Below are 11,695 nucleotides of genomic sequence, written 5' to 3'. Positions count from 1 at the left end.
ATGAAGGCGTTGCTGTCAATATATTTTCTTTTTTTTATGCTGAAAACTTGGCAAGGTTCCCCCTCGCACTAATTCCGTTCCTCAGAAAACAAATAGCAGCGAAGCAGAGAACTTGATGCGCCACGGGAAGGTCCCAACCTGATGAAATGCAGGTAATTGAACTGGTCTCAACAGAGGCAGATGGTCCGGCAGACTAATGTATGAGTTGTAATGGCACAGACTTTGAACAATAAGACATGACCAAGCATCTGTTCTGCGGAGCTACTGCAGCACTAGTAATAATTAATGGGGATTAAACATTATTTATTAAAAGAACATTCAAGGTAAAAACCCAACAAGAAGAATAGGAAAAAAAGAAGATGACGCCTTCCAGTAAAACATATCTGGGGCTATATATACTGTAGGTTTATCATTTTCAGTATCCATTAGTATTACAGTGGTGGACTTTACACTTAGCGATCATAGGAGTGCTACACAGAATGAAGATGAGGATGAAGATGGCCTTCATCGTGGGTGCCTGTAAAACTCTCCTGAAGTATTGGCACTAAGAACTTGGTGTGGCTATTGCTGGTTCCCGGAGGGACTTCCTGTGCAGAGGCGCCGAATTGGAGAGTCGTCACTTCCGGTATCTGACTGCATGGATGAGAGACGCGAGCGGACGCCATTACCCTGATCGGACGGCACTTCTGGCACATGAGAGCCAATCTCATATCTGCTATTTTAAATCGTACTTTTGTGAGTGGGCATTTGTTGATTTTAATGTTCGATAAACACTTGTTATAACGTTAATGCACTAGGTGTGCGCCTGTTTTCTTTTTTTCTCTTTTCACAGGTATAACAAGGGAGTAGTGAACCCTTGAAACGGGCTGCAAACACCTGGAGACATTATTTTTTTGGAATAGGACTCTGTTTTTTCAAAGGACTTTCAAAACAAGGTTTTTTATTTCAATTTTTACTACAAGTTTTTATTGAGGCAACACAATTTTTTATATTTTTTATCTTTATTATTGCTGTTGATTGTTAGTATCCTTGATTAATAGGTTTAAAATTTAATAGCTTCTTTCTCACCACCCCGTTGGGTGCATATACAGGCTACTCTTCTTCAGCTTTGTTAGGATAATTAGAGGCGCTACTTCGTTGCTTTCTGTGTGTATATATATATATATATATATATATATATATATATATATCTACATATATATCAAACTGTAGAAAATCTATAAAGTATTTTAACAGCTGAGAGATTCCCACTTTTTTTTTGCGTTTTTGAAAACGTAATAAACTTAAGTAGCAAGTTTGTTGAATTTGACATTAAACAAAGTTATTGTGGGTAAAAAATAAAGTGACAAAAACCCTCCAGTGTACAGTGTACAGCAATTAAAAATACCACTTGTGGTGCATCTGCATGTTTCAGGCAGGTCTGCAACCCCGTCTTTCCCCATTAGCACTTAGTACAATGGTGCTCAACTCCAGTCCTCAAGCCGCCCACCCCAACAGGTCAGGTTTTCAGGATCTCCCTGCTTCAGCACAGGTGGCTCAATCAGTCCCTGCTTCAGCACAGGCGGTTCAATTAAAGGCTCGACTGAACCTCTGATTGAGCCACCTGTGCTCAAGCTGGAGTATCCTGAAAACCTGACCTGTTGAGGGGCTTGAGGACTGGAGTTGAGCACCCCTGGCTTAGCAAACAGTGCTTCCACGGCAGCCAGGGATTCTGGGTATTGACATGCAACTGAGCGCAGTGTGTCACTCTTTACTTCTCGTCCATTTTAACATGGAACCCCTATAAGCTCATGCCTGCTATATTACACAGAATTTACCTGGCAGACGAGGTTAATGGCAGCTGAGTTACGGCAGAGATAATCGTGGTACAAGATAATTTTGGTAAAGATTGGAAGAAAATGATACATCCTGTTTTCCATGTGTGCATGCACTAATTCCCCTTAAACTCCTCCCGGTTTTTCCTATCCATGCTCCTGTAAGGTTTGGTGACTAAAATGACCCAAACACATTAACATGACACAAAGCAAGAGCAATACAATGTATTTACCACAGTATGAACTTTGCGAGGAAAGAATGACATTCTTACCCGCCATCTTTGAGGTAGACGTATTTGTATCAATCAGACTAACACTGGGCTCCCGTGTTACAGTGGGAAGGAGAAGTGCTTTTCATCCTTTGGAACATCTGTAACAGCTGATCGCTCAACTTTCAATCAACTGCAAGTAACGAAATAACACGCAATCTCAGGGGCCGGCTTCATTTCGACAAACCAAAACGTCTAGATCTCTCTCTTCCAGAGGTGGCCGCCTCCAATCCGCAAGGGCCACCATCTGGTCAGGTTTTAAGGATATCCCTGCTTCAGGAAAGGTTGCTCAGTTGTTGACTGATCCACTGATTGAGCCACCTGTGCTGAAGCAGGGATCTGTATATATAAAATGCTTGGGTATGTTTCCGTACAAAGGTTCAGCTGTTACAGGCCTGCTAAGCAACAATAACGTTTTAAGAATAACAATAGCAATGTACACACATAGATACACAGATGGTCACACATACACACACAGACACACACACACACACACACACACACACACACACAAAGATACACAACCACGCTGGCACTGGAAGTAGTGCCAGTCCTCCTCCTCCCCTGCTGGTAGACGTCTCTTTCCAGCCATGCCCAGCCTAGGAGAGATAAGAGAGCCAGGAGTTGCTGTCTCCTGAGCTACAGAACTACTGTCTGCTGAGCTACTGAGCTGCTGTCTGCTGAGCTACTGAGCTGTTGTCTGCTGAGCTTCTGAACTACTGAGCTGCTGAGCTATTGAATTGATGTCTGCTGAGCTGCAGATAGCAGAGGAGATACTACTACAGCAAAATAAAGTTACTTGTCCAACTTCACAAAGAGAGGACACTGGGATTTCCATTATTAATCCGTTGCCTTCAACCCCCACATCATGGGTGAGGGTACTTAAATATGCAATCCCTAGTATGTGACAGAAGCACAACATTTTGTAACCAACTTAATCGAACTGGCTTCCTTAAACAAATGTGTAACATGGCTGGTCCAGATTGCCCCTCTACCCCCTATCACGTAAGTCCTTTGTAGCTACAGGCTGTGAGAGGCCATCCTGTGGGCATTTGACCCCCCCCATGCTACTCTCTGAGTGACAGAAGTGGGGATGACTCATGGTATGTATACAGCCTATCAGGGTACAGACCTTGAGCCCTCCCCTTCGGGTTGTTCAGAGAGGAAGTGACAAATTTTAGTGAGTCTGCTGATCCAACCCTCCTAGGCAGTGGAGGTGTGTGGACGGTCTCCTCCCGGCTGGGAGAGGGACAGGCCAGTCAGTCCCTCATGGGCTGGCTGGCCAGGAAATATCAAGAGGCCTCAATTAACAGAGAGCCAGCACCATCCAGAGGCCTGGGATCCTCTGACCCTCATGCATCCGCTGTATAAGAACAACTGCAGTGACTGCCACAGCCAATAAACCCCTTTGCTTTTATATACCCCTGCCTGAGTGTTCAGTCCATTTGGGTAAGGGGGAAAGAACTGTGTTTTGGTGGGGACTGACTCTGGACACCATGGAGCCCACTGAAGCTGGAGGCACTGACCACCCTGAGTAAAGGAACATCAGATCATCAAAAGCCTGTCCTGTCTCCACTACATCGCAGACAACTCAGCTCTCCTGGACCCTCACAGGTATGGCCGCACTACTGACACCTGTAGCCGCAACAGTATCTTCCAGAGGGTGGTGGTACATGTTTTACAAATGTAACCATGCTTAAAGCAGAAATGTAGTGGCATTTGCGTCTAAATCAAGAATTCCTTTAATAGAATGGAAGGAGTCCATGGAAGGAGTCACTGTTGATAGCTTTAAACCCTGTGACGTTATTTCTGATTAAACCAATCCAAATGTTCTTGCTTTCATTCTCACGTGCATTTTACCATCAAGGCTGATAAGAATGAGCATTAAAACTCATTAACAAGTGAGTGTTGCACTTTCATCTTGATTGAGATATACCGGTCAGAAAATAACCCTTAAGAAGTAGGGGGGGGGGGGGGGAAAGGGATCAGATGCTGTCAACACTATTCCAACTTTTCAAGAGTAAGCACCAGCAACCCATCCTGAACTGTCACTCATTTGACAGCTATGGCTGTGCAAAGCCCCATAAAACCTCGGTAAGACACTGGGACCAGTGCCAGCTGAAAACTGTCTTACCTTGAAAGACTTGCGCTGGACAATATGATTGAACAAAGAATCTAACATCCTCAGTGGTTTTATCACGCGTGTGCATCAGAGCTACAAAGAAAATGTGAAGATTACCAGGGCGCCAGGTACTGCGTTTCACTCTCAGATGTCCTGGAATGAGATAGCCATCTGAAATGAAAGAAATGTATCAAAAATTGGCAAAAATGATAAGAAAATCATGTTTTGCTCTCGAAGTTAAAATTGGGTTTTCTTGGAGGGAGAGGAGAGATAGCGGAAATATCTCTAATTGAGACACGTTCAATGAAAAGAGACAAATTAATCCAGTCCTATGCCAGCGATTCAGAAGAGAAAGGAAAATGTTGAAATCATCCGTTTCAGGGACACCCATTGTCTCAGGATGCACTGATTGACGATGGTTTCCTTTTAACGGAAGAACAATGCGTCCAGCACGGAACAATTCACCAAAACAGATGCATTGCTAAAGCAGCAGTCCCCTTTACACGGTGTAAACATCAAGAACATTGTTTAGATCAGGGGTAGCGAAACTCCAGTTCTCAATGGCTACCAACAGGTCAGGTTTTCAGGATATCCCTGCTTCGGCACAGGTGGCTCAATCAGTGGCTCCCTGCTTCAGTACAGGTAGCTCAATCAGTGACTCGGCTGAAGACTGAGCCACTGATTGAGCTACCTGTGCTGAAACAGGGATATCCTGAAAACCTGGCCTGTTGGTGGGACTGGGGTTGTGTACCCCTGGTTTAAACGATACCGGTAGTTGAGGTGGTTTAAAGAAATTTAGTACTGTGCCAGACATGGAAAAAAAAATCTGCATTTTGCAGAAAAGCTATTTGGGCAATATTTTAAAATACTTGCACAATATTTACGCTTAACAAACAGAGGCGGGGTGGGTTTCTTTTAGGAAGCCTATTTTTCTTTAAATAGAAAGTGGAACAGTACAGGTGAAATAAAAGAAGTCGTGGGAATGTTCATAAATTAAAAGTAGTGCTACTGTTAGTGTGTAAATAAAAAAACTAGTGGTACTATAAATAACACACAGAACCCCAGCAAGCTCATTTTAGGAACCCCTGAGCCCCCACAAAATATATATATATATGTATATAAGTGTCAAAAAGGAGAGCTATTGAGCGTGGCACATGTATACAACAAGCCACAGAGAAGCCCAATGCTACATCCAATATGACAAAAATACACAGTAAAATACTTATATATTCTCTTGAAAAAGGGTCAGAAAAGTTTACCCCTTTGGCCAATGTATCGCAAGCCTGCCACGTGGCTTGCATGCTTACGATGTTTTGGCCAAAGGGTTAAACAAAATGACCCTTTTTCAAGAGAATATATACGTTTTTGACTGTGTATTTTTGTCATATCAGCACTATAAATACCCATACCTCTCCTCCCCCCTCAGTACCACAACGCTCCGACCACTGGATCATTCCTAGGTCATTCTTAGGCTGCGGCCATGGCGATTGCGCCGTGCGCGCAGGATGGCGCGCACGGGGCGATCACATAGATGTGCCTCTATGATGCGGTCTATAGAGTGCGCGAACGCGCACGAGAGCAGAGGCGCCGGCGCTCGCGATGCAGTTGAAGACAGAAAAACCTGTTTTCATGCACGGCAGCCCGGTCAGGTGAGCGGTTCGCCCAATGAGGGCGAACCAGCTCCGTGATGTCACATAAACGCCCCCCCCCCCCCGACACGCCTACCCGTCTCCTCTGCATGCAGGACACAGATCTCTCCTGCTGCAGGCGGCGGGGAGAAGCCGAGCGAACGCTGTCGCCCTCTCCAGCGTTCACCATGGCCGCAGCCTAAGAATTCTAAGTCTCAGCCATGTACGATTTCTTTCTTTCTTCTTTCACCTTGTTTGTGTCTGTAGATCTGATTCTTTCAGACACAATGGCTCCTGCTTCCTTCTCCTGTTGCGCGAGTCATACAAATCCGGGCTCTGTGATTAAGTGCGTATTGTATCATTTCCAAGGAGAAATTAAAATGAACAAAAGCAAAATATTGACTATTTTAACAGTGCTTTAATTTTTTTCTTCTTCTGTTTTTACCCTGAAAACAGGTACAACGGCTCCGATGTTACAGAAATGTAATTTGAACCACAATCTACTTTTCTAATCATGGCACTCTGCGTTATTGTTCAGTGGAGAGTGTGGTCCGTGCACTTGAGACTCTCTAATCATTGATTTGCTCTGAGCAGCATTAAGCACTGGATGGAAGGGTCAGCTCCTAACTCTCAGAACAGCAGCACGTGCTGTTCCATCTCGGTCATTTTATTTTTGAATCACCAAAGTACATGCTAGAAAAAGCCTATGACGAAGGCTCGTTATGCTGCACACATTGTACTTAAGGAAGAAGCTTCTGGAACATGACGTTCCCTCGGGCAGTTGCATCAACGTTTTATATTCTATTTTTTTTTTCTTTCAATAATTCCATACTTTTTCTAGCTCATTAAGTAAAATGACAGGAGAGTGATAACAGATAACAGCTAAACTCGGCTTTTTCTATCGATGCTCATAACTAAACGACTGTAACTGATGATAAAGAAAGCAAAATTCATTATTAACTGTGACATGGTTTTTGTTTGGCAGTTAATTAAAAGACCTGCTTTTGTTGAGAGCCATAGATGCCCGTGCGTATGGTGTTTGGAGTGCGGTCAAGGACATTTGGCCATGGTTGTTTTGCCGTGAACAAATCTCCGTTGGCGTTTCGCCGCAAGTGACCTCGCCACAGGGATCCTTTGCCGCTAATATAACTAACCTTAGCCCTTACTCTAAAACACCCCTAATCTTAACCCCCAATTCTAACGCAACCACCTAACCGTTAAAATCCCCCAAAGTTAACCCCCTACCCTAACTGCAAAAAACCCTAAAGTTAACCCCCGCCCTAAAACGTACCTTTAAAGTAGAAGCGGTTGGCGGTGGAGCGGCGGTGGCGGACGGTCCTCCTCCGGCCAAACGGCCATGATCGAATGTCCCATTCCATTTGGAGAGTGGCAATTCTATTTAGCTATGATCTGAAACATGTTACACTGTAACCCTTTCTCTGCAAAGCCATGCGCTTCACGGCCCTCTGGCAGAGAGAGGGTTACTGCAAGATAAATAAGAAAATACACGAAATCCAGGGGGAGCATAAAGGAGAAACACACAAAAGCACAGAAAATCTAAGTGCCGGAGAATTGTAGGGTGGACAATATTCAGCTCCAAATCTTGGCTCATATAGAGTGTCTCCTTACAAAATGTAAGAGTTGTAATAGCAATAGAGAATCTAAGGCAGTCAATCCATGGTGGGTAACAGCTCGGGGTCATCAAGGGGCCTGACGAAGCCGACGTGATTACGTAGCGAAACACGGAGAGTGGGAGTCACCTTGTTGCACGGAGCAGCCTGGAGAGGAACCGCGGGAAGCTGGGCTGCCACCGGAGTGCAACCGGATCTGACGTCAGACGCCCGGTCTTGCGGTGACGCGACGGAGCAGGGGCTGGAGACGGAGGTCTATCGGGAGCCACGGGACGGTGAGCTGGCTTGCTGACGGTCTCTCTCATGCACTATTGTAGTGTGACATGCCCGATTTTAACTGACACATTGTAAGGGCGCATTTTTAACATTTAGATTAAAAGTTTATACCTGGTTGATCTGTGCTATGCAGTGTTTTCCTCTCTCTCTCTACATTTGGGGTATATCACCTTGAGTACTGTGTTTGCCTTCCTTTTGATGACCCAGAGCTGTTACCCACCATGGATTGACTGCCTTAGCCTCTCTATGTCTGTTACAACTCTTACATTTTGTAAGTGGACACACTATATGAGCCAAGATTTGAGCTGAATATTGTCCACCCTACAATTCTCCTGCACTTTTGATTTTCTGTGCCTTTGTGTGTTTCTCCTTTATGCTCCCCCTGGATTTCGTGTATCTACTGCAACATTTGGGACGAGTGAAGACTAATCCTACCAGAGGGTTTGAGCAGGGGGGGAAATCTCATTATTTTTATGTTACCACCATTTGGTATATCACTATTATTCACGTATATGTGTATGATTCTTGCACTTTGATTCTTTACTTTATTTAAAGTGTTATTATCACTTCACTTTTTTCACAGTGAACACCTGTTTAGTTGTTTTGCGCCTACTTATCACTTTTTTACCAGATAAATAAGAAAAGACCATAAAAGTAAGAACTGATATTTATGCAGCAATGGTCGAAACTGGTAGAATAAGTGACAGGAGTTTGATAAATACCATCAGTGCTTTTCCCCCCTAAGCAGATAGCCAGCACTCCAGCCGGTAATCTAAGTAGTGTCTAGCTGGTGTTTTGTTGATGAATTCCTCTTGATACATTTCCATATAAAAGTGTGAACCCACTGCAGAAAAACTCAGGTCCACACCATAGTTCTACGTGCTGAATGGCTTTTGCATGCAAGCTTAAAAATGAGTAAGGCTCTGGCCTTTGTTGTGGGAGATCCTGGTTTCTGTTATGGTGCCAGCTCCAGGTGACCTTGGAAAAAATCACATTATCTTAAAGTTACTTTCAAACCAGCATTGGATTCTCTTTGGGGCAGGGGTGCACCCTGTGAGTATTTATGTCAGGGGTGCACCCTGTGTGTATTAATGTCAGGGGTGCACCCTGTGAGTATTTATGTCAGGGGTGCACCCTGTGAGTATTTATGTCAGGGGTGCACCCTGTGAGTATTTATGTCAGGGGTGCACCCTGTGAGTATTCATGTCAGGGGTGCACCCTGTGAGTATTTATGTCAGGGGTGCACCCTGTGTGTATTTATGTCAGGGGTGCACCCTGTGAGTTTGTCAGGGGTGCACCCTGTGAGTATTTATGTCAGGGGTGCACCCTGTGAGTATTTGTCAGGGGTGCACCCTGTGAGTATTTATGTCAGGGGTGCACCCTGTGAGTATTCATGTCAGGGGTGCACCCTGTGAGTATTTATGTCAGGGGTGCACCCTGTGAGTATTCATGTCAGGGGTGCACCCTGTGAGTATTCATGTCAGGGGTGCACCCTGTGAGTATTTATGTCAGGGGTGCACCTGTGAGTATTTATGTCAGGGGTGCACCCTGTGAGTATTTATGTCAGGGGTGCACCCTGTGAGTATTTATGTCAGGGGTGCACCCTGTGTGTATTTATGTCAGGGGTGCCCCCTGTGAGTATTTATGTCAGGGGTGCACCCTGTGAGTATTTATGTCAGGGGTGCACCCTGTGAATATTTATGTCAGGGGTGCACCCTGTGAGTATTTATGTCAGGGGTGCACCCTGTGAATATTTATGTCAGGGGTGCACCCTGTGAATATTTATGTCAGGGGTGCACCCTGTGAGTATTCATGTCAGGGGTGCACCCTGTGAGTATTTATGTCAGGGGTGCACCCTGTGAGTATTTATGTCAGGGGTGCACCCTGTGAGTATTTATGTCAGGGGTGCACCTGTGAGTATTTATGTCAGGGGTGCACCCTGTGAGTATTTATGTCAGGGGTGCACCCTGTGAGTATTTATGTCAGGGGTGCACCCTGTGTGTATTTATGTCAGGGGTGCCCCCTGTGAGTATTTATGTCAGGGGTGCACCCTGTGAGTATTTATGTCAGGGGTGCACCCTGTGAATATTTATGTCAGGGGTGCACCCTGTGAGTATTTATGTCAGGGGTGCACCCTGTGAATATTTATGTCAGGGGTGCACCCTGTGAGTATTTATGTCAGGGGTGCACCTGTGAGCATTTAACAAATGCAAAACCGATGCAATACTACAGCAAATGTTACTATTTTTTCTGTTCCTTTTTCACCAAATATACACAGGTTTTGCGAAACCTTGGTAACTATCATAAAGGTTCTACATTCATCCGGAAATTCAGATAAAGATGCACTATAAACTCAGATAAGTATAAAAGTGCAAGGGCACAGCTCCTTCCTGCAGTCCAGCCCCTATTGACTTTAAATACATGCAATTATAATATATTTATAAGGCAGCATAACCTCTGTAGTGATTCAGAGACTCCATAATATATATTGTCTCATTCTGTGTATATATGCATATAAAAATATATATAGGGGTCCATGTCAAAATGGATTTGAAGCAAAAGGTGGCATCATTTGCATGTCATTTCCCAGAATCCCTTGCTGCAGTGGAAGCACTGTATGTTGGGTGATAATGGTGAAAGGCAGGGTTGCAGACCTGTCTAAGACATGCAGATGAGCACACAGTAATATTTCCATTTGAGATATGTGTGTACACTACCGACACACTTTATTGAAGTGTGGTCGGTACCGCAAGCCGGGAAATCTCCCGGCTTGCTAGTGGCCGCCCCTCGGCGTGCCGCGCGTCATAGACGCGCGGTCACGCGTCATCGGGAGCGTGCGCCCTCTGCACGCGTGTCCAGGGGCTCCCCGAGGGAGCCCTGGTGTCCCGCGATCGCGGGACAGCGGCAGGGGGTTCCGGGGGACCCGGCGGACCCGGCAGCGGTAGGGAGAGCGCCCCGATCGGAGGGCGCTCTTCCGCTGCTTCGGCGCGCGCCCGTCACACTCGGGCGCGCGCCAGGCTACTGCTGCGGCACAGAACGGGCAAATGCTCGAATAAACTGTGCCGCAGCAGTATATATATATATATATATATATATATATATATATATATATATATATATATATATATATATATATATATATATATATATATATATTGGTATTAACCACTTCCGTGCTGGTGTGCTGCATTCGGTATTCAGCCATCTGATGAGCATTAGAAGTTAAAAAGAAAACGTACTCCTACTGTGTTTAAAAAAATTACAAGAAGTAGAAATTAACATTTCATAACAGCTACAGTTTTCAATTAGCTTGGAAAATTATTTTCAATGTTAAACTAATATGTTTTATGGACGTACCAAAATAAAATTAACTGAATCGTCACACTTATTATGTGGCCCTAATTTTCAGTTTATTTTGGAATTAGAATTACAAGAGATTAATTTGCTAAATGACTTAATTATGATGGGCCTCTATTTAGCACTTTTTTTTTATTTGAACAACTGTAGGGAAAGTGGTGTTTCATAATTTAGAGTAACTTATAATTGTTTTCATTCATAGAAGAAACCGTGCAATGTAATATGCCTTTAGTTGCCTCTCACTCCGCTGTTATAATGGGGTCTGCTAATCATGTCTTTGCAACAGGTTGCTGCCTCTTCTGGCAGGGAACGGTATAACAGTGAGGGTTTTAAAACCGCCAATAGCCCTCAATAGTAGTAGTAATAATAATAATAATAGTTTTAACATGTTTAATTTCCAGAGAACGTTACAGGTATACAATCGGCTGTAAGCTGCTACGGACGGGGTCCCCATATATGGCAACTTGTAAATACATCTGGATGTCATCCCCTCCTAACGCTGCAGCATGTGTTGGCGTCTTAGTAACTCTAGTTATTGCCAGCACATTGCTGCCACTCTCATGAGCATCTCTAGCCCTTTTTGATAAGTGAAGCATGT

General features: G+C 44.4%; 2 long non-coding RNA genes across 3 annotated transcripts in view; one reads left to right on the top strand and one right to left on the bottom strand.

Annotated features, from left to right (window-relative positions):
• Positions 1 to 451: 451 nt before the first annotated feature.
• Positions 452 to 4,372, bottom strand: LOC142470232 (uncharacterized). The gene is made up of 3 exons (XR_012789245.1): positions 4,218 to 4,372; positions 2,087 to 2,216; positions 452 to 633 (listed from the first exon to the last, which is right to left on the bottom strand). It is a non-coding gene; the product is annotated as an uncharacterized LOC142470232 (long non-coding RNA).
• Positions 3,281 to 11,695, top strand: part of LOC142470231 (uncharacterized) — a 42,359-nt gene continuing 33,944 nt past the window's right edge. For both annotated transcript variants that reach the window (XR_012789243.1, XR_012789244.1), the window contains exon 1: positions 3,281 to 3,697. This is a non-coding gene — a long non-coding RNA (uncharacterized LOC142470231). The remainder of the gene's footprint in view (positions 3,698 to 11,695) is intronic.

The sequence above is a fragment of the Ascaphus truei genome, chromosome 19 (genome assembly GCF_040206685.1).
Source record: "Ascaphus truei isolate aAscTru1 chromosome 19, aAscTru1.hap1, whole genome shotgun sequence".
In the NCBI taxonomy this organism is placed as follows: Eukaryota; Metazoa; Chordata; class Amphibia; order Anura; family Ascaphidae; genus Ascaphus; species Ascaphus truei.
This window is presented reverse-complemented; position numbering and strand designations above follow the sequence as displayed.